Here is a 22,261-nt window from a genome sequence, read left to right on the forward strand (position 1 = left end):
AGGGCTATAAGAGGAGAGGGCAGATGCCCCAAATCATCTCTCCCTCGCACTCTGTCCACGGTATCATCCACCCCTGAAGAGCAAAGGAAGCAGCAAGGGGTTGGGGGGAGAGAATCCTGACTGAAAGAGGTTCAGCCAGTAAGTTCCTGGAACTTGTGGTGAGAGAGACTTTTGCTTTATATTCATTTAGCTTGTTAAGTGGTTGCTGCGTCTTACCTTTTTATTTCCTTGTAACCAATTTGACTTGTATGCCTCATAACTTGTAGTCACTTAAAATCTATCTTTCTGTAGTTAATACATTTGTTTCGTTGTTTTATCTAAACGAGCATGTTTGGATTGGAGTGTTTGGGGAGCTCCATTTGGGATAACACGATTTGTGCATATCATTTTCTATTAATAAATTACGAACTTTATATGAGTTTGTGTTGTCCAGGAGGGTGCTGGGCAGTACAAGACACACATTTCTGGGGGAAAGTCTGCGACTGGGAATTTGCTGGTGTTACCCTGCAATGTAATTCATGAGTGGCTGGCTATAGCAGTCATACAGTATAGCTGGGAGTGATTTACATGCTGGAGGCTGTGTGTGAGCAGACTGGAGTTGTTACTCTCACAGAGAAGCTCGGTAAAGGCACCCCAAGTTGGAGAGTTGAGGGACCACAGCCGTCCATCAGTCCAGATTGTACCCTGAGTAATAGTATCAGGGGGTAGCCATGTTAGTCTGTATCCACAAAAACAACAAGGAGTCTGGTGGCACCTTAAAGACTAACAGATTTATTTGGGCATACGCTTTCATGGGTAAAACACGACTTCTTCAGATGCAACTGAAGAAGTGGCGTTTTACCCATGAAAGCTTATGCCCAAATAAATCTGTTAGTCTTTAAGGTGCCACTAGACTCCTTGTTGTTACCCTGAGTAATGTCACAATCCCCTCTTTGTCTTTATAGATTTCAAGACAAGAAGGAACCATTAGATCATCTCTAGTTTGCCTTCCTGTATAACACAGACCAGAGGTCTTCAGTCAGCTACTGAGCCCAATAATATATGTTTCAGTAAAGCATGTTTTCCAGAAAGGCTTCTGGTCTTGATCTGAAGACTTCAAGAGAATCCACCACTTCCCTTGGTAGTGTGTTCCAGTAGTTAATCACCCTCGCTGTTAGAAATGGGCCTTTTTTCTCCTTTGAATTTGTCTGGCTTCAGCTTCTAGCTATCAGTTCTTATTCTGCCTTTCCCATGAGATTAAAAAGCCCTTTAGTATTTTCTCCTTGTGAAGGTACTTGCACACTGTAATCAAGACCCCTGAGCTCTTTCTGTCTCTCACTATAGAGCATTTTTCCAGACCTTTAATAATTTTTGTGGTTCCATTCTGTACTCTCTCAAGTTTTTCAAAATCCATTAAAAATTTGGGACATGTAATAGAGCCGGACTCACCCAGCAGCACCCGGACTCATCCTGCTAGACATCCTTGGGAATTAGCTCACCAGCCTCTGGAGCACCCTCTGCCATCTAGTGATCCACCTGTCACTGGCCCTCCGTGTCCCTCCCAGACCCGGTGCCCTTTTGTCTGGGGGTACTGCCCTCCTTGGGGAACCCCTGCCCACTATCCCCACCTCAGTCTAGGCTACTGCCAGTCATCACTTAGCCCCACTCCCCGGGGCAGACTGCAGTGTATCAGCCACTCATCACAGGCGAGGGGGTTTGGACCTGCTGCCTCTGTCTACCCATGAGCTGCCCCCTTGCAACTCCAATACTTAATAGGCCCTAATCTAGGCCTCCCAGCCTAGGAGCGTCCAGGCTGGAGCTCCCCTGGCCTTTTCCCCTCAGCCCAGCTCTACTCAAGGTACTTCCTCATATCCCTGCAGCCAGGCCCTTACCTCTCTGAACACAGAGAGAGACTAGCTAAGCTTCAGCCTAGCAGCCTCTTTATAGGCCCAGCTGCGGCCTGATTGGGGCATGGCCCAGCTGTGGCCATTTCCCCAATCAGCCTAGCTTTTCTTGCCCTCAGCCCTGGCTCTCTCCCAGGGCTAGCTTTCAAGCCCCACAGGGCTAGAGCAGGTAACCACCCTGCTCCAGGAGGGAGGGTCAGTCTGCTTTGGCTGCCCTGCCCTGCCCTGCCCTGCCCTGCCCTGCTGGCTGGAGCTCTCTCCTTCCCTGGAGGACTGCTGCTGCTCCTGCTGAGTGAGGGATGGGGCCTTGCCCGCCTGCCCCCTCTCCCCCCACCTCTAGAGGGAGAAGCTAGGACCCCACTACTGTCACCTGTGGGGGTCCCTCCTGCCTGGACACCAGGGCTGCTGGAGCTGCTGCTGCTGCGTTTGTCCTGGGGAGCTGCTGGAGCCTGGAGCAGGTAGACGACTAATAGGACCATCGGCTGCTGGGGGAGCACACAGAGTCTCTGGAGATCATTGGCGGGCCTTTGAGGACTGAGTGATTATTGAACTGCGCTTTCCTGGTGGGGGTCCTGACTGTGTTTGTGGGGATGTAGGGGGTGTGGCATAGCGCCTGCCCCTGGTCCATCTGTGTGCCAACCCCCACCACCACCGTTGCCCCCTCCACCATTCCCACCAGCCACATACCATCTGCCTCAAGCTCCTGCCTCTAGGACTCAGCTGCTTGCCTGGCCTGCCACGCCCTTTTCCACCATTTGGGCCTGCAGCAGCAGCCCGGTGACTTTCCGCAAGTGCACCTGGGTACACGTGCCCCCCCCTTTTGGACTGCCCTCCTACTATTACAGCCCTTTGCGCCCCCCCCCCCCCCCCCGGCTTCTTTGCCTGAGCCCTTTGCGAGTCTAGTTTGTTTGCTCTCCCCGCCCTTTTCCCTCTGAGGTTTGGTTTGTTTGTCCCGCCCCAGCCCCATAGCTAGCCCCTTGGTTCCCTTGCCCCACCCCCAGCCTGGTTGCTCCCTTTCCTTTGCGGCCCCCCCCTTGCCCTGATTGGCCCTCCCTTCGTGTGCCCATGCCCCCTCCCATGTGCTTGTGTGCTTCCCCCCCCACCCCGGTTTGGTTGATCACTGCACTCCCCTGATGTTATTGTGACCTTCCCTCCACTAGTGCAGCTAGAGGAGCCGGACTTCTGTCCTAGGTCAAGTCCTTGATAGCCCTCCTATCTCCCCCGCCCCCCCCCCCCCACATTTTGGCACCCTCCTCCCCTGCCCGCAGCCTAGCGGGGAGGAGCGGTTGACTTGCTTCCCCTCTCATCCCTTTCTCTGGTGTTTTTTCCCCTCCTTCCCCTCCCTCACTGCTCATCATGGTGGGAGACACGGTGGGTGGGATCCCTGGGGCGGACCCCATCCCGCCTGCCTCCCCGACACACCACCCCCCTTCCCCAGCCTCTACTTCAACCGCCGCTGCTGAACCACCTGCTATCGCCCCCTCTGGGATGCCGGCAGCGGCAGGCAACGGGGTGACCTCTGCTGCTGCCATCTCCCTTGCCCCCTCCAATTCTAGGGGACCCACCCCAGCTGGCAGGAAGGGCTGGGGCAAAAAGAAAGGAAAGAGCCCCGCTAAAAAGACTAGGCCCTCCATAGCAGGGGCTGCCCCCCACTGCTGTGGCCCCGCCATCAGCTGCAGGGTCCCTCCCTGCTGCTCCCTCCACCAGCACTGCAGGTGCTCCCCCTCCGGCCCCCCGAGCGTATGCCCAGGTGGCGGTGGCCCCCTGCCAACTACTACGTCATCTCTCCCAACAACCGCCGCTGTTACCATCCCTAGAGGCCGGGGCCACTTTCCCACCTTGACCAGGAAGCATGGCGTCTGTTGCCTCCTGGTGCTCGCCTTGCCCCACGTGGAGACCTACGTGCGGGCGTTGGCAAGGGTGGTGGGGCCCACGGCCATTGTGGCAGCCTCCAAAATATATGGCAAGGTCGTCTTTTTCCTTGCCTCAGAGGCCGCCACCCAGGAGGTGGTGGAGAAGGGCCTGGCGGTGGGGGGCGTGTTCGTCCCCCTGGAGGACCTGGGTGTCTGTGTAGTCCTGACCTCCATTCCTCCTTTCCTTCCCAGTGCTGTCCTGCTGCCTGCCCTCTCTACCCTGGGGAAACCGATCTCTGTCATCAGCCCTCTCCCACTGGGCTACAAAGACCCAACCTCGGTCACGTCCTCTCGTTCCACCGGCAGGTGCAGCTTCAACTGCCGCTGGCGGCGCATGGCTGAGAGGCACTCGAGGGGTCTTTCCTGGTCCCCTACCAGGGGGCCCATTACCCGGTGCATTATTCCACACCGGGAAGCCCGGTGCTACCTCTGCCGGGCGATGGGGCACGTCCGGAGGGACTGTCCCTTGGCCTGGCACAGAGGAGCTCCCGGGACCCCTGAACCCTGGCAGGGTGCCAGCTCCATCATCACCGGCACCCCTGGCTGCCCAGCACCCGGAGCCACCCCTCCTGCTCAGTCCACCACTTCTCCCTCTCAGGCCCAAGGGGTACTTCCCCCAGGGTGCCCAGACGAGCGGGAGAGCCCCGCCTCTGCTGCATGCACTCTGGCGGGGCCTGTAGAGCAGGGTGCTGTGGGGGTATCGCTGGGCATGGGAGAGGGTCCGCCCCAGGAGGAATCTGCCCCCCCTCGTGCTGCCCCACTGTTGCCTTCTCAAGTCCCTGAGTCATCATCCTTGCCCCCTGACCCGAACTCTGTTAACCAGCCCACAGACGATGGCATGGAGGGCTGGACCCTAGTACGGGGAAAGCGGGGCAAGCGGAAGGCTCGAGCTCCACTCCTGCCATCGGATGCAGAGGCCCCCCAGAAAACCAGGAAAGGGGGTACCGCTGCCAAGCCTTCCGCCCTGCCTACGGCTGAGTTCCGTCCACCGGTGCCGGCTGGGGAAGATGTGGCAGCGCCGGAGGGGAACACCGCCCCTCCATTGGGGTCCCTCCCCACAGAGGCCTCTGATAGTTAGCCCCTCCTGCCCCCTTAACATCCGAAGCCCCTGCGAGCCCCGAAGCAAGCGTTGCTCCGGGCGCTGGCGGGGAGGGCCCCGGGCTAGTGGGAGGTGATCACCCCTCCATCTATGAGGAGATCGAGGCCCTGGGTCTGACCATGTTCACCCAGGGGGAGGACAACCCTCTGCAAGCAGGCCTCAACCTGAGTGACCTCACCCCAGGCCCCCTTTCCCCATGCCCCCTCCCCATGCCCACTGCTTCTCCTCCTGCCTCCGGGGGTCCCCTGGACTCTTCAACCTGTCCAGCCACAGGTGGCGCTCCACTGACGGCCGCTGAGCCTGCTGATGCGATGGCCAGTGCCTCGTGGCCGGGACCCGAGTTACCAGGGGTATCCCCCGTTGGCATGGGGCAACCGACTTCCTTCCCGGGTGGGGGCCGCACTGAAAATTGCCCACCTCCTGATACTGTGGCTGTCACACCTGCCGTTGAGCCTGAGCCTGGCATCACTGGGGACCCCCTTCCCGTCCCTCAGATCCCTGAGCCGGACCGAGGGGAGCCACCTCCCGGAGGTCCAGTTACTGGGGCCCAGGATCCTGCCTCTGCCCCTCTCCCCGACCCTACTTCTGACCCCTGCCCTGCCCCTACTTCCGACCCCGTCCCTATCCCCTCCACCTCCCATGATGCCATTGCCACCCCTGGGGCCGTCTCCTTCCCTTTCCTGGAGGGTGACCCCCAGGAAGCGGCCTTTGTGTTTCCCTGTCCTGACCCACTAGGAGCTGCTATCTTCCCTCCGCCGCCCCCCCCATTGAGCCGGGGTCTGAGGTGGGCCACGTGGCGCCGGCCCATTGGGCGCCACATCGAGGGTCCGCCCCTTGCCTGTCCATCTCATTGGGCCACGGGGCTGTGCCAGAGGCTCCACCAGAGGACGACCGTGGACCAGTGACCCCACCCTTCCATCGGCTGCAAGAGGAGCTGCGGCAGTTTCTAGAAGACGTCCGTGGCTCCCGCAATACGGTGCAGCTCGCTCTCCAGCGATGGGAGGATTTTCATCAAATCCTCCTGGCCATGACGGCCCTCATGGGGGAGGGTAATAGGACTGGGAAGCAGAGCGCCGCGGTTTACCATCAGGCCCGTGGCTTCTGTGACTCCTTGCTCACCTTTGGGGTAAGTCCCTGCCGGCGAGAATCCTCAGCCCTCCTCATGGCACCTGTCACCTTTGCAACACTGAACACCCGGGGCTGTAGAATGGGTCTCCGCAGGTGCCAGGTGCTCTCCTTCCTTCGGGACTGGGGGTACTCTGTGGTTTTTCTGCAGGAGACCCATACGGATCCAGCAGCCGAAGACAGCTGGTGGCTGGAGTGGGGGGAACGGGGTCTACTTTAGCCATCTCATGGTTCGTACGGCTGGAATGGCGACCCTGTTCTCCCCAGACCTACGGCCTGAGATGCTGGGAGTCGCCGAGGTTGTGCCGGGCTGCCTGCTGCACCTCCGGGTCCACATGGAGGGGCTTGTAGTCAACCTCGTTAACATCTATGCCCCAACATCGGGCCCGGAGCGTCTGCGTTTTTATCAGCAGGCATCTGCCTTCCTTGGCTCCTTGGATCCTCACGAGTGCCTGGTCCTGGGCGGGGACTTTAACACCACCCTTGAGGAGCAGGACCGCTCGGGGACTGTGCAGAGCCCGGCTGCCGCGGACGTCCTTCAGGAGATTATCGAACATCATTCCCTGGTGGAGGTCTGGCGCGACGTTTACCTATGTCCGGGTGGAGGCCCATCGGTCATGCCATCCCGGTTGGACCACATCTATTTGTCACGCTTCCATCTTTCACGGGCCCACTCCTCCACCATCCAGCCAGCTCCTTTTTCAGATCACCATCTCGCCACTGTGACGGCCTCTCCGTGCAGAGAGGCCGAGGCCAGCCTATTGGCATTTTAACAACAGCTTGCTGGAGGATGTGGGCTTCGTGGCGTCCTTCTGGGAGTTCTGACTGGCCTGGTGAGGGCAGCGGCATGCCTTTCCCTCGGCGCGGCAGTGGTGGGACCTGGGGAAGGTGCGCGTCCGGCTCTTCTACCGAGACTACACCCTGGGCACCAGCCGACGAAGGGACGTGGCGATAGAGCAGTTGGAACGGGAGGTCTTAGAGCTAGAGAGGCGTCTGGCCGCCAGCCCTGAGGATCCATCCCTTTGCGGAGTATGCTGGGAGAAGCGGGAGGAGCTCTGAGCCCTCGATGACCATTGGACCTGGGGTGCTTTTGTTGGATCCTGCATCCGCCTCCTTTGGGAGATGGATCGCAGCTCCCGCTTCTTCTATGCCCTGGAGAAAAAGAGGGGGGGCCAAGAAGCACATCACCTGCCTTCTAGTGGAGGATGGCACCCCCCTCACGGATCCAGCGGAGCTGTTTGAGAGGGCCAGGACCTTCTATACACACCTTTTCTACCCGGATCCGACCGATCCTACTGCGTGCAGAGTGCTCTGGAATGGACTCCTGATGGTCAGCATGGGCGACCGGGACCGGCTAGAGCTGCCCCTCTCTCTCTCTGGTCGAGTTCTCGGAAGCCCTCTGCCGCATGCCCACCAACGGATCTCCAGGCATGGACGGGCTGACCGTGGAGTTCTACCATGTGTTTTGGGATGTCCTTGGCCCAGACCAAGTCACCGTCTGGGCCGAGTCATTACAAAGCGGGGTCCTCCCTCTTTCATGCAGGTGAGCTGTGCTCGCCTTATTGCCCAAGAAGGGGGACCTCTGTGAGTTTCGGAATTGGCATCCCGTCTCGCTTCTCAGCATGGACTACAAAATCGTAGTGAAGGCCATCTCGCTGTGGCTAGGGTCCATGCTAGGGATGTGATCCACCCAGACCAGACCTACACCATCCCGGGCCGTACCATCTTTGATAACCTGTATCTGGTCTGGGATCTCTTGGAGCTTGGATGCAGGGATGGTCTGTTGTTTGCCCTGTCCCTGGATCAGGAGAAGGTGTTTGACAGGGTGGACCCCGGGTATCTCCTGGGCACTCTGCGAGCTTTGGGTTTCGGATCCCAGTTTGTGGGTTTTCTCCAGGTGCTGTACGCTTCCGCTGAGTGTCTGGTTAGGCTCAACTGGACCCTGACCGAGCTGGTCAGCTTCGGGCTGGGAGTACGCCAGGGGTGCCCCCTCTCGGGCCAGCTGTATGCTCTGGTGATCGAGCCCTTCCTCTGTCTCCTCCACCGGAGGTTGACGGGGTTGGTGCTTTGAGAGCCGGAGCTGCGGCCGGTCCTGTCAGAGTACGCCGATGATGTGCTCCTCGTGGTCCAGGACCCGGGTAACTTGGCGAGGGTGGAGGCTTGCCAGACCGTGTACTCGGTGGCCTCCTCCACCTGGGTCAACTGGGTCAAGAGCTCTGGCCTGGTGGTTGGGGACGGCGAGCTCCCTCCCACCCACGCTTCAGGCCATCCAGTGGAGTGCAGGTCTGCTGCTCTATCTCTGCATTTACCTTTCTGCCACACAGCCATCTCCGCCGGAGAACTGGCACAATTTAGAGGGCAAGGTGACAGAGCGGCTCCGGAGCTGGACAGGACTACTCAGGTGCCTCTCCCTTCAAGGGAGGGCACTGGTACTCAATCAACTAGTCCTGTCCATGCTCTGGTACCGACTTAACCACCCTGGTCCCGGCCCCGGGCTTCCTGGCCAACCTCCAGTCAGTGATTCTGGAGTTCTTTTGGCCAGGGCTGCACTGGGTCTCTGAAGGGGTCCTCCATCTGCCCCTGGAGGAGAGAGGGCAGGGTCTGAAGTGCCTACGCACTCGGGTCCATGCCTTCTGCCTCCAGGCCCTGCAGAGGCTCCTTTATGGTGCAGGTAGTCCGGCGTGGAGAGTACTGGCGCACGCCTTCCTGCACTGGCTCCGATATGACCGGCAGCTCCTTTATCTCGATCCGAGAGGTCTTCCGCGAGACCTCTCCAGGCTGCCAGTCTTCTACCAGGACCTCCTCTGGACCTGGAAACTGTTCTCGGCGACCAGGTCTGTGGCAGCCACCAAGGGGGCAGATCTCTCGCGGAGCCCCTGCTACACAATCCCCAGCTCTGTGTGCAGGTGGCTGAGTCCCCCTCAGTGCACCAGAGGTTGGTCCTGGCAGAAGTCACCAGAGTCGGAGACCTCCTGGATTATGACTGGGGAGACTGGCTGGATCCCCTGACGCTCGCTCAGCATATGGGGCTCTCCAGGCCTTGTACTCCCCAGCGTGTACTTAAGGAGGTGAGGGCCGCTTTGCCACCCGCTGCTCAGGCTTACCTCGACTGGGTCCTGCATGAGGGCATGCCCCGCCCACCCACCACCCCAGGCCCTCTGGACCTTTTCATTGGGCCCCTGCCCCATGGACCCAACCGGTCCCCCCGCCCCTTCTCCATGAGCCGGCTGCACAACTTGCAGCCGGCTCATTTCCAGACCGCTCCAAGGAAACACCTATATATGCTCGTGCTCCACACTTTTTACTTCCTCACCCTCGCGTCCCACCCCGACACAAAGTGGCGGGACCTCCTGCCACCTTTAGAGGGTGAGGATCCCCGGTGGGCCAGCCTATACTCCACCCTGGTCCCGAGGCCTGCCAGGGATATCAGCTGGCGGCTCCTTCATGGGGCCGTGAGCACGGGCATGTATTTGGTGCAGTTTACCCCTATCCTGGACACCTGCCCCTTCTGCAGCATGAGGGAGACTGGCGCACATTTACTTGAAGTGCGCCGGGTTGCAGCCCCTATTCCGGCTCCTCACAAATATCCTGTTACGTTTCTCGCTGCACTTTTCCCCTCACCTCCTTCTCTATGCACTCCCTATCCGTGGCCCCACAAAGTCACAGGACCTCCTGGTCAACCTCCTCCTGGCCCTGGCTAAAATGGCCATCTACAAAACCAGGGAGAGGAGGTTGGCCAATGGAGATTCCTGTGACTGTGGGGCCTGTTTCCGATCCTCTATCCGTTCACGTATCCGCGCAGAGTTCCTCTGGGTGGCGTCCACTGGCTCTCTTGACGCCTTTGAGGAGCTGTCCGAGGTTCTCTGCTCGGTGTCCCCGTCAGGCTCCCTTCTTTTGATCCTTTGACCACACTCCCATCCCTGTTATTTCATTAGTTGTCCCCCGGAATCATTCGGTTTCCAGGTCCTGTAGATCCTCCCTTTAGGCTTGGGGCGGGGGGATCCTTAAGCAGTGGGCAGGCCCCCGCCCTCCCACTTCCCGGAACCCAATAAGTACAGGACACAAGAACAGTTCACAGTATTCCAGTATCCATTTCACCATTGTTGTGTACAGGGGAAGAATCACTTCCTTACTCCGATTCCTTGTACCTTCCCCATCTGACTGCTGCTCCTGTTGATGGTGCATTCCTTTATTTTGTTTAAGGAAGCCAATTATTTTAAAATAGTCTCCCCATCTCCTTGGCATCTCACACCCCAAAACACAAAACTAGCACCACTGGTATAAATACAAGGTATAAGTGTTGCCATTTTATTAGAAGTCTCACAATATTTGGTATTTATCTTAAATCTCCAGTTCCTGAAGCCTGTGATTACATGAGATTCTTGACTTTCATTTCAAGAGAGAAAAGTACACTTCTAGCTACTGTATAGTGGTTGTGGAGAATAGCGGAAAAACACGAACCCTACTAACTCAAAAAGCAAAAGGCAAAGCAAAAGAACCCAACTTTTTTAATGGTGATTTTTAAGCCAATCTAATTATTATTTTAGGGCTTGATTAAAAATTGCCAAATATTGCAGTTGGCTGTGCTGCAGTATTTGAAAGTGAACATATTTATTCACATGTGCAAATGTGAGTGTGTGCGGATCACATGATGTCACCAACACTTGCAACTTTCTCTTAAATCCTGTAATGTTTGTTGTCTTTCCTGGCATCCTGTGACTAGAAAAAAATCCTAGCTCTCATGGTTGCGAAGAAAAGCTTGAAAACATTACTAAAGTGCACCCTAAAGGCTCAGAGACCAGCAGGCAAACTGAAAGCACCCACTTATGCTATTTCTTTTAAAATCTCATGCTTTTGAAGCCAACCTCATGATATTCTGGTGACTGATATGTGATTTTTGACCACTTGGGCTTAGCAATTCTAATTGCCTCCCAGAGTTCCGGGGAACGTGTGATGGTTGTGTGACTATTCTCAGTTGAGCATATAAGAAAGGCTATGAACATGGCCGGGTCCCAGTGCGATTTGGATTTCAGACACTTGTTTGCCAAGCAGTTTCCCCAGCTGTAGTGCAGTGAAAAACGAGCCACATTTATAGCCCAGCAGACCCAAGTCCTTTTTACCAAGTTTCCCACATGCCTTAGCTGTGATAGAAGCAGGTTCCTATGCCCAATCATAAATCCCTGTGTTCTGCTCTGCGACTGACATTTTTATTCTGTATTTTTCTATGAAGCACAAGATCCAAACTGGAACCACTTCCTTTCGCAGAGGCTGGTGAACCAAGTGTGACAGAGATTCTGAAGTGGGGTGGTTTCGAATTGGTAACACAGCCATGAAGCCCTCTGTACGCCAGTACAAACCCTTCAGACTAACCAGGCTCCTGGCTTGGGATTATCAAAAAGATGGAAGGTTTTTTTCCTGCAGACAAGTAGTACATTAGTGTAGAGATGAGGTGCCCAGGCAGGCTGGCATACTTATGATTTGCAGCTCCAGTTTGAAACCTCAACAGAGTGTAGTTCAGGCTTTATAAAATAAAAACTAATAAGAATCATAACAATTTTGTTTTCTGGCTGTAGCCTGCAGCAAGCCAGACACAACATGGGAATTGACGAATAAAGGCCATCAAATTTCCGTGGCTCCCCTCCTCCTCTTCCTTCCCGCACTCCTCCTCCCCTTGCTCCAAATTGTTCTGAAAACATTGCTTTTGCCTTGCCTATTTCAGTTTTGCAATGAAGTCATCAAACAAGATGACAGGGACTTTCCAAGAGTGAAATCAATCAGTAACTTTCCCTTTTGCTTTTTCTGCTCAGGCAGGAAATAGGTGAATAAATTCTAAAAGTGTCAAAGGGAAGGGAAATGGGTAATGGATGGATTGGATTCAGCACAGGGAGGAGCAGCTAGACGGACCGGGTATTTGGACTCCAGCCAGTCCCTCTGAAATAAATGAAGCCATTAGGCTTTGTTTGTTCTGATGTGAGGAGTTTAGTCAAGTCGTCTTCTGTATGGGCTTCTCCTGCCTGATTTAAAATAAAAGAGGGATTATCTATCCCCTGCTCCGATCTTCTTTATGTAAAACGGAGCCTTGGTGGTGTCAGGGAAGTGCAGCCAACACCCAAAAGCCAGTCTAACATTTTCCCTACTGCAATTCTGATCATTGGGCCAGGCTGCAAACCTCTTGCTCACATTAGTGTGTAGTTACTCACATGTCCTATTGACTTTAATGAGACCAGGCCTGTGAATAACTCCTCCCCAGTGTGAGTGACTGGGTCTCAGGGTGACCTGTCATTTGAAGAGCCCCTCCACACACCCACCTTATGCGGCCTCCCTAGAGCTTGGAACCAGGCCCACAGGAATAAGCAGGGTACTCGCTTTGCTTCCTCCCTCTCTGGAGCAGGTGGGGGTGAAAGCAAGGGGTGAACAGAGCCTCACCCTATTCACTGGTCAGGGGGACTAAGCCCACCCATGTGAGTGCAGCAGTGGAGAAGGTGTGTGTGGGGGGGAGGGTAATCTACTCCATGAATAAATCACATGGACATTTCAGAGTGTCAGTGCCACCTAGGGCTGTTCCTGGGGTGGTGTATGTTATGCACCACTCCTTTCTTAGGGCTGCACATGAACGTCACAATGTAGCCTGGTGTGAATGAACCAAGGCAATGACCGCAAGCGCCTCCCATCAAATCATCCTTGCAGTGAAGGCACAGATGGTGCTGGGTGAAAGACGGTCTTTCAAATGTACAGATCCCAGGCTATTCAAGTGTACCGCCAATACCTTAACTTCCCTAGAAGTTAACACAAGCAGAGCAAAGACTTGACGCAGGCGCTTAGTACTCGTGATGGTTCAGCCTGCTCAGAAGCTGGGCAGATGTGTTCTGCCCCAGCTAGTCCTTCTGGGTGGATTTCAATGGTTACCCTAAGTACAGCACACTGTAGTAATCCAATGTGATGGTGATGATAAAGGTGTGGATGGCTTCTACCAGGTCCACATTAGACAAGGGTGCCTGCAGACACTACAGACCATGAAAGTCACAATAAGTCTCTACTGCTAGCTGAGAATCCAGAAGCGAAGATAGACAAAATGGGACTATGAGAGGACAATTTATTTTGCTAACAGGTAGACTACTCAGCTAGTGGTTCAGAAGCTCCCTCAACTCATAGGCATAAGAGTCCATAGCTCCTATGTTTGGAGGTGGGAATTACCTTTCGGGGCTCTTTAATAATATAGTTACTGGCTTTTCCGCTATTTTTTTCTATATTGTACAGTGTTGTATGTGTGCGTGCTGTGCATCTGATGATAAATATTTGAGTTTGGACTCAGTAGTCAGAATTTCCCCCTCCCATATACACATAGAGAAATATTAGATGAAAACAGAAAATTGTTTTTGTTAAAAAAAATTTACTTAACATTTTAACCTTTATGTAAGCCGTGGTCTGAATGAGCTCTCTCCGCCCTCTGTTGATGAACTGGGGAGCAGAGCATATTTGCATAGACAAACCTACTTTGCTTAGGTGATCAGCAGACAGACCTGATTTGCTAAAGTGACCGGTTTTGGTTGTTTGGGGTTAAAATTAACTTTAGTCTTGGATGCAGGGGTAATGAAATGTTGTTGCCCTTGTCGTATGACTCAAGGGCAGCAGAACTGTACTTAATATGTCCTAATTGAGGTGGGTCATCCTAACATGAACCTCATTCACTAAGTGAGGGTAGTGATGCTAAAGCCAATGGAAGATCAGAAGGCATGGGGATGGGTGTTTGTACTTGGTGGTGTGGACTTGTGTGGAGGATCTTGGAAGCTGTTTGACTCTCCTGCACCAGTTTTTCATTACAGAGCTGACTAGATTCAATTAAGAGTCCTTGTTTCTGCTCAATAATCACTGGCGCTGAAAACACTGATAAGCTAGTATAGGGGCTGAGCCTCAGAAGAGGTCGGGGGATAACACTGTGGTGAAAGACCATGCAGAGGATACAGCAATAGTGAGGTTTTCTAGTACCCAGTAAAATCAGGAAGAACTGGGCTAGATAGTGGAACCTCAGAACATAATATTGCAGTTCAAGGCAGAGGTGACAGCAACAGTGATGAGCAGTGACATTTATTCACCCCCCACATCCCATGCCCGGGGAAGGAAGAGAACATACCTGAATGCATCCCTGGACTCTGGGACTTCACTGACCTTGGACAAAAAACTGCATGGGGTAGGTGGCAGAGGTAAAGGAGAGTGATATTAAAAGGACATTCGTCCACTGGACTTTCGCACTGTAAGGTAGGAAACTGAGGCAAAGGTCTACAGCCGAAGATGTTATATGGCAGGTGTTTTAATTACTGTTGGCTTATTTTTGAGTCACTGTTGCAATGTTTTCCCAGATGAATTCTGTGTTTCCTTCTCCTCTTAACAAAAGTGTTCTTTTGTCGTTCACAGACTCAGTGCTTGCGAGGGGGAAGTATTGCCTCTTAGACTGCTTTGGTCTATTTGTTTGTGTAGACAAGCCCTAAGAGGTGCCCTAAGAGGTGGTGTTTAGTTTTCCCAGATTTCTGGGTGAGGACTAGAACCAGTTCTGCTTTGTAATGCTAAGAGGAACCCCAGATATTGAACCTGGCCCTTGTTGCTACCAGGATCACCTGGCTGAAGGATTACATTTATACTTGAAAACCAAAACCATTTAAAAAAAAAAGTTTAGCTGAAAATGTTTGGTTTTCAGCTAAAACTTCTCAGTTTTCACACTTTCAGTTTTTTGATGAAAAATTGAAATTCTCCTCAGAAAGTGTATGGTTTCCAGGAAAATTGTCATTTAGTTGTGAACATAATAGCTGTCAAACTGTTCCCCCAGTTTTGTGAGGAAACTTTTGACCATCCCTGTTTTTGACTTTGATGGAAAAATAAGCTCCATGCTGGCAAGGAGAGGGTTAACGAAAGCCTGAGAACCCAGTTCTGGTCTCCCATGTTTAAGAAGGATGAATTCAAACTGGAACAGGTACAGAGAAGGGCTACTAGGATGATCCGAGGAATGGAAAACTTGTCTTATGAAAGGAGACTCAGGGAGCTTGGCTTGTTTAGCCTAACTAAAAGAAGGTTGAGGGGAGATATGATTGCTCTCTATAAATATATCAGAGGGATAAATACCAGAGAGGGAGAGGAATTATTTAAACTCAGTACCAATGTGGACACAAGAACAAATGGATATAAACTGGCCACTAGGAAATTTAGATTAGAAATTAGACGAAGGTTTCTAACCATCAGAGGAGTGAAGTTTTGGAATAGCCTTCCGAGGGAAGTAGTGGGGGCAAAAGATCTATCTTGCTTTAAGATTAAACTCGATAAGTTTATGGAGGAGATGGTATGATGGGATAACATGGCTTTGGGTTTAGCTGATCGCCATATTTGGGGTCGGGAAGGAATTTTCCTCCTGGGCAGATTGGAAGGCCCTGGAGGTTTTTCGCCTTCCTCTGTAGCATGGGGCACGGATCACTTGCTGGAGGATTCTCTGCTCCTTGAGGTCTTTAAACTACAATTTGAGGACTTCAATAGCACAGATATAGGTGTGAGGTTTTTTTGTGGGAGTGGTGGGTGAAATTCTGTGGCCTGCGTTGTGCAGGAGGTCAGACTAGATGATCATAATGGTCCCTTCTGACCTAAATATCTATGAATCTATGAAACTGGTCCTGTCCCACTATACCTGCAGCAGATATCAGGTGCAGAGAGGGGAGTTAAAAGGAAGAGACCTAGGCCGATTCAAGGCTGGCCAGGAAGCAGAGCAGAGGTGAGGCTATGCTAGGTCATCCTATTGTGAGGGAAGCCGGGCTGTAGCCTAGAGACTGACTTTCATGTTGGATGAGCCTCCAGGTAGAAGGCATGACCAGAGCCCGGAAGAGCAGTTGGAGGACTGGTTGTTAGAAGGCAGGCTCTGGAGAGAAGGGTGGGGTTCTGCTAAGTGTTTGTCAGATGACCCCCTTTTGAGTGGTGTTTTGTCCTGGTTTCTTTGGAGCTCTAAAAAGGGAAGGGATAGGACTGAAGTGTGCCGGGAAGTGGGGGGTATGCTTGAGTTGTGCCCCGAGGGACCCCAAGCAGAGGCAAACCTGAACACAATAACATTTACAATGGGCAAGTTACTTCAGTGCAGAATTATTTAGTATTTAAAGTAACAAATAATGCCAGATATGGCTGATTCCATTTCAGATGGCTTTCTTCAGAAATATATTTAAACCTTCGAAAATTTAGGGCATTGCATCTGGCATTAGGATATGTGTTGGGGGGCAGGGAAACCTCCTGCATCTCATTTGAGTTTTTTGTTTCTTACCTGTAACGACGCAGAACACTATCTCAAACATGTAGTATATTGCTTCAGTAGAAATGCTGCACTATGGACAGCCTGTGGAAATGCAATAGCCAAAATGAATAAAGCTCGCAAACAATGAGGACTCTGTTCTATGCCGCTGAGTGCTTTGCCCCAAGGAAAATACCAAACTTCCAGGGACAGATTAAGGCATAGTCTCAGTAGGCTTGTACCTACACTCCACAATTACTGAAGTTATGTGGCCACACCAGAATCTCACCTTTAATTTTTAGTAAATAAATAAATACAGACATTTCTAGCCCTACTGGTTCTAAAGAAAAGCTTGAAGACATGAGCCAGCTGTAACTGATGCTGTGATGCCTGCCTGAGTCTGCTGAGAGCCTGAAACAATAGCTCTGAAGTCATAAACTGCCCCATGCATCACAATAGGGTGTTCTAGGGGCCTGCCAAGTCACTCCATCAGGGGATCATGTTTTGCAAGAAGAGAAGAATGCAGTGTTTGCAGCCCTCCACTTAATCACAAATATCACAGATGCTGGGGTAAGTACTGGGGGGAGGGGAGTGTGCTTTCACCCCTTCCTTTCTGGTGATCCTGGCTACCATACTTGAAGCTTCCAAGGTGTGAGGGTGAGGGCCCCCACTGCACTCATGGGCTATAGAAGGGGGGCTCATGCTGTTATTTATATCTCTCTGGGAGGGGAGGAGTTCCCCAGGCAACACCACTCCAGGTGGGGGACCATGGGAAGTCCAATGGCATTACCTTAGTCTAGCTCTGCAAACACTTTTGTTTGGCTAGCTACAGGTCTGGTGAAAGAGGGGAGGGGAAAACAGCTACAAAAGCTCTGCCCCCTAAATCCTACAAGACGGGCTTGAAACCCCATGGATCACTCATTTCTCTCCATAGATCATTCTAATGTCCCTTCACTCTGGGTGTCGCTACCGTATAAAACGGAGAGTGCTAAGATACGTGGACACGCTTAAGTTAAACAGAGCTGAGCTAGACTGTCTAAGTTCTGTCCTAATATGGAAATATGGATAAGTGCTTATGCAGAGACAATGATTTACTGCTGTGGTAACCTCACCTGATAACACAAATTAATCTTGGCTGCCTCACTTCAATTATGCATTTTTTTTCTACTGTGTGTTTTGAAATACTGTACTGATTCTCTTGGTCACCCGAACACACAGAAACCACAGTGCGGCACAGAGAATTCAAATAAATAAAGAGGCAATTTTGCAATATATCCAGGTGTTTTCCTCATTCTAAAATAACTTGCAACATAATATATTTTTGTATGCTCAATTTAAAAGTAAAAAGAAGACGTTTTATGGGACTGGATAGCTCAGGGAGTTTTATGTGACTTGGGGTCACTTCTAGATTACTAGCCTGAATGCAGTTGCTGTTAGAAGTAGCCAGAAGTCTCTGATCACTGGTGATGTGTGTGGAATGGGTCATTCGCCCATTTCATAGCACTGGTATAATACTGAATGAAGGACTGACCACAGGCAGGGTCAAAGCAGCATTAGCTGCAGAATGTTGGCCTATGTCTACACTTAAAACACTATAGTGACACAGCTGCAGTGCTTCAGTGTAGACACTACACCGATGGGAGGGTTCATCCTCAACTTAGCACTGTGTACGCTGAGGGTTAGGTTGGCTTAACTAGATGGTTCAGGGGATGGGGGTTTTTCACAACCCTGAAATATAGGAATGGTGATGTCAGTTCCCAGTGGTGACCAGCCCCTAGTGTTAGAGGTAGGAAAGTCTAGTAGCTGGGCGCTCATCTACAAGATAGAAGACAAAAGTTCTGTTTCTACCATTGGGACTCAGCTGTAACATGTGAATAATGTTACTGACCTCCTTGGTTAAGCGCTGTGAGCTCAATGGATGCAAAGTGCTATATCAGAGCTAGCTATTTCTAATGAGCCACATCAGGTCCCCAGGAACCACGTACAGATCTCACGACTTCAGGGGTCTTCATCAGTGCAGGGGGAGCGGTGGAGTCAGTGCTGGGAAGTGGGTAGCCTTGCACAGGGCAAGGCCAGTGTGATGCATGTTGTTTGCGTCCTTCCCCTGCAGAAGAACTAACATAGCCAGGAGCTGTCCCCTTTTTTCAGAGTCCCTGCCATAATGGAGGTCCCCTTTTAAGGTGCGTGCTGGTTGCTGGATCTGCTGCAACCAAGAGGAGTACTGCTAGCAGAGCTCCACTGGAGCAGTCGTAGCAGAGAGTATGTGCATGGTGAGAGAGCAACACTAGGCTGGCATAAGGACACAGGGTCTCCAAGGTTCACTGGAGGATCCAAGCTTCTTCAGGTGTCCTATTCCCTGGGAGACAAACATCTCCCTCCTCTAGAAGGATGGGTGAGGAACTCCTCAAGGGGGCACTCATTAATATTTCCTTGCCTGTGTAATACTACCACTAGCAAGGATTCAACCTCCAACCTCTGCATCTAAAAAGCATGATCCTCACCTGCCAGAGCTAAAGGAGCTGTCTTTCTGCAGTGAAGAGAGTTACAAACTCATAAAGCTCTTAACATGGAGGGGGACCCCTACTGAGTTGGTGACCCCTTCCAGTGGGTGTTACTTCAGAACAAATCAATCCTGTCTCCACGTTTATTACAAGTAAAGATGAATTTATAATAAACATGTTCTTAAGAGTCATGCCATGAAGCTGCAGCCACCAAAGGGACGTTCCTACTGCACAACCGCTGAAATCTTCTTTCGGTTTATTTTTAAAAATAGTCTCTACAGGTTGTTTGAAATCTGAACACGAGGAGGCAGGACCGAGCCCAGAGACTGGAATAGGAGCTTATGCCAAGGCTGCATTTGGTCATAAGAATGGCATACTATGTCACACTAATGGTATTTCTAGGCCAGTTTCCTGTTCTCCAGGAGCTTCAGGGGAGTGTACTCACCCTTGAAGTGACTCACCCTGTCTTGCCTCCTGGAGAAGCCTCCAGAAGGGCAGTCAGTCGCCCTGAACATGGGGCTGCATTCCTGACCATCTTGGCTAATAGCAACTGATGGACCTATTCTCCATGAAGTTATCCAATTCTTTTTTGAAGCCAGTTATACTTTTTGACTTCACAACATCCCCAGGCAACAAGTTCCACGGGTTAACTGTGCATTTTGTGTAATAAAATACTTTCTCTTGTTTGTATTCAAACTGCTGCCTATTAATTTCATTGAGTGACCCCTGGTTTTTGTATTGTGTGAAATGGTAAATAACTTTTTTCTGCACACCATTCATGATATTATAGACCTCTCTCATATCCCCCCTTACCTGTCATTTTTCTAAGATGAACATACCTAACCTCTCCTCATACCCTTGCTCAACTTTGTTTCCCTTCTCTGAATCTTTTCCACTATATCCCTTTCTGAGACAGGGGACCAGCACTGGACACAGTATTCAAGATGTAGATGCACCATGGATTTATATAGTGCCATTATATTTTCTGTCTTACTTTCTATCCTTTTCCTAATAGTTTCTAACATTCCGTTAGCCTTTTTGACCACTCTTGTGAATTAAGCTGAGGTTTTCAGAGAACTATCCATGGTGACTCCAAGACCTCATTCTTGGGTAGTACCAACTAATTTAGAACCCGTTATTATATATGTGTAGTTGGGATTAATTTTTCCAATGCGAATTACTTTGCATTTATCAATGTTGCATTTCACCTGCCATTTTGTTGCCTAGTCACCCACTTTTGTGAGATCCCTTTGTAACTCTTTGCAGTCTGATTTGAACTTTAATTTTTTGAATAGTTTTGTATCATCTGCACTTCGCCACTTCACTTTTCTCCCCCTTTTCCAGATCATTAATGGATATGTTGAACAGCAGAGGTCCCAGGACAGTTCCTTGGGGGACCCTGCTGCTTACCTCTCCATTGTGAAAATGGACCATTTATTCTTACCCTTGTTTCCTATCATTGAACCAGTTATTGGTCCATAAGAGGGCCTTCCCTGTTATTCCATGACTGCTTAGTTTCCTTAAGAGCCTAGATAGGTGTTTTTTTCTCTATGCCAAGTGATTACCTCACCTAGTTGTGTTTCTCAACTGGTATTCAGACATTATTGTTACCCAGGAGGAACCCTCTCCTTCAAGACTGCAGCAGAGGTAGATAGGTCCAGTGTTTTTTTCAGGTAAGACAAGATTACTGTTGTTGCCACACTAACTCCTGCTATGACTGGTCTTCCTACCTCTGTCCCTCCACTGGACCTTCTGTGGAATGGCAGACAACTCCCCATTATATTAATGTTGATGCTGGTACCATACGGTCGAGACTGTGTCAGGAGGAGCAGAAGCAGATTATCTGGAACAATGACCAGGATGTGCAGCTATAAGTTGAATCTACAGTGGATGTGTCCTATCCTGGGCATACAACTCCCCTTTCCCACACTGCAGGTGGAAACCTACTCTCCACCTCCTCCTCCTCACCCAAGTACAATCTTGCTGTCAGTGCTGGTAGATAGCCTTGGAGTGTGGTACAGGAGATTGTGCCAACAAGGTAGCTGGTTCTGGTACCACAACAGTCCAATGATGTTAAATGGAGAAAATCTAAAACCTTAATGCCTTTTTCTTTCTGTAAGTCTGATATTTTCTCTATTTAGCTTTACTGGGCTGCTACATTTCCTCTTGAATACGGAAACAAGAAATGCATCTGATCTCAGCAACTGCAAGGGACTCGTGACTTATCACTCTTTGCTGGGAGAGGGAACACCTTTGGCTGCAGATATTAACTGTCCTTTCCACTTTGTGAAAAGGTGGAAAGCCTTGAAGTAGTTGCCAGTCAGGGCCTAAGTCAATGGAGTTATGATGGATGCCATAAAACTGGAATAACCCAGTGGGAACCCAGGCTACCGGGCCCCCAAGAACAACATAAACAGTGAAAAATTTAGTAGGATTTTATTTTTAAACATTTATTTGCCTGTTTCCTTTTAACTATTTCCCATTAGCTGAACTGGAGATGAACCAAAAAATTATTTTTTAAAAAAAGTCAGATTTGGTTTGAATCAAGCCTGATGTTTTTCTTGAGGTTTTTCTCACTGAAATTAAAATATTTAGTTTCAAGACAAACTAAATGTTTTGTTCAAAATTTTCTGTTTTTTGTTTTGTTTCGGGTGTTTTTCACTTTTTTAAAGCTAAATTTCTAAACAAAATGCCTGTAATAAAAGACAGATGTTAGTTTGTTGTTTGTGTCTGTCATTATCTCATCCTAGAATCACTAGCCAGGGTAATTAAATTTAAATAGTTCATCTTAGTTGGAATGATTCATCTAGCTACATGCATGCCTCATTTTTAGATCTAGTGGAAATATTTTTACCTTAACCCATTTTCCAATGAAAAATGGCTTTTCAACCAAAATATTTTTGTTGTTGCAAAAATCTCTCATTTGGACTTAAGTTTTCCTGCTTTTGTACAAAAAACAAGGAACTGAAAACCCAAACTCTTTCAGTTTTTGCTCAGAACTTTTGGTTTTCCAAAACCAAATCTTTTTACTAAAACCAATTTTTGTTTTTTACCAAAAACTCAACATTGTTTGTTTGTTAAATATTAAAAAATAATACCAGAAAATTTGATAAAGACAATTTTTAAAAAATTCCAGGAAAAAAAACAAAACACCTCCCCCCATCATTTCTCATCCAGCTCTGCTTGTATTCCCATTGTTATGCCACACTGCAGCCACATGTAATAAAGTCAGGGGGAGCTCGAAGAAAGAACCCATGAGTCTTGCAACTTGTATGAATGGGAACATCAGAAGGCTGGAAGTAAATCAAAGAGTACATGTCCCTCTTAATTTCCTCTAGAGCCTTCCTCAGGAGTAGGAGGCCATGAAGACATCAGCTGAAGCCCAGTCAAAATCTGCCTTTGACCTTGGAGGGTAAAAGCATTAATCTGCTGCACCCAGCAGTCCTTCCTGCTCCTAATCCTCCTCTTGCTGATGAAGGACAATA

The sequence above is a fragment of the Chelonia mydas genome, chromosome 9 (genome assembly GCF_015237465.2).
Source record: "Chelonia mydas isolate rCheMyd1 chromosome 9, rCheMyd1.pri.v2, whole genome shotgun sequence".
NCBI classification, from domain to species: domain Eukaryota; kingdom Metazoa; phylum Chordata; order Testudines; family Cheloniidae; genus Chelonia; species Chelonia mydas.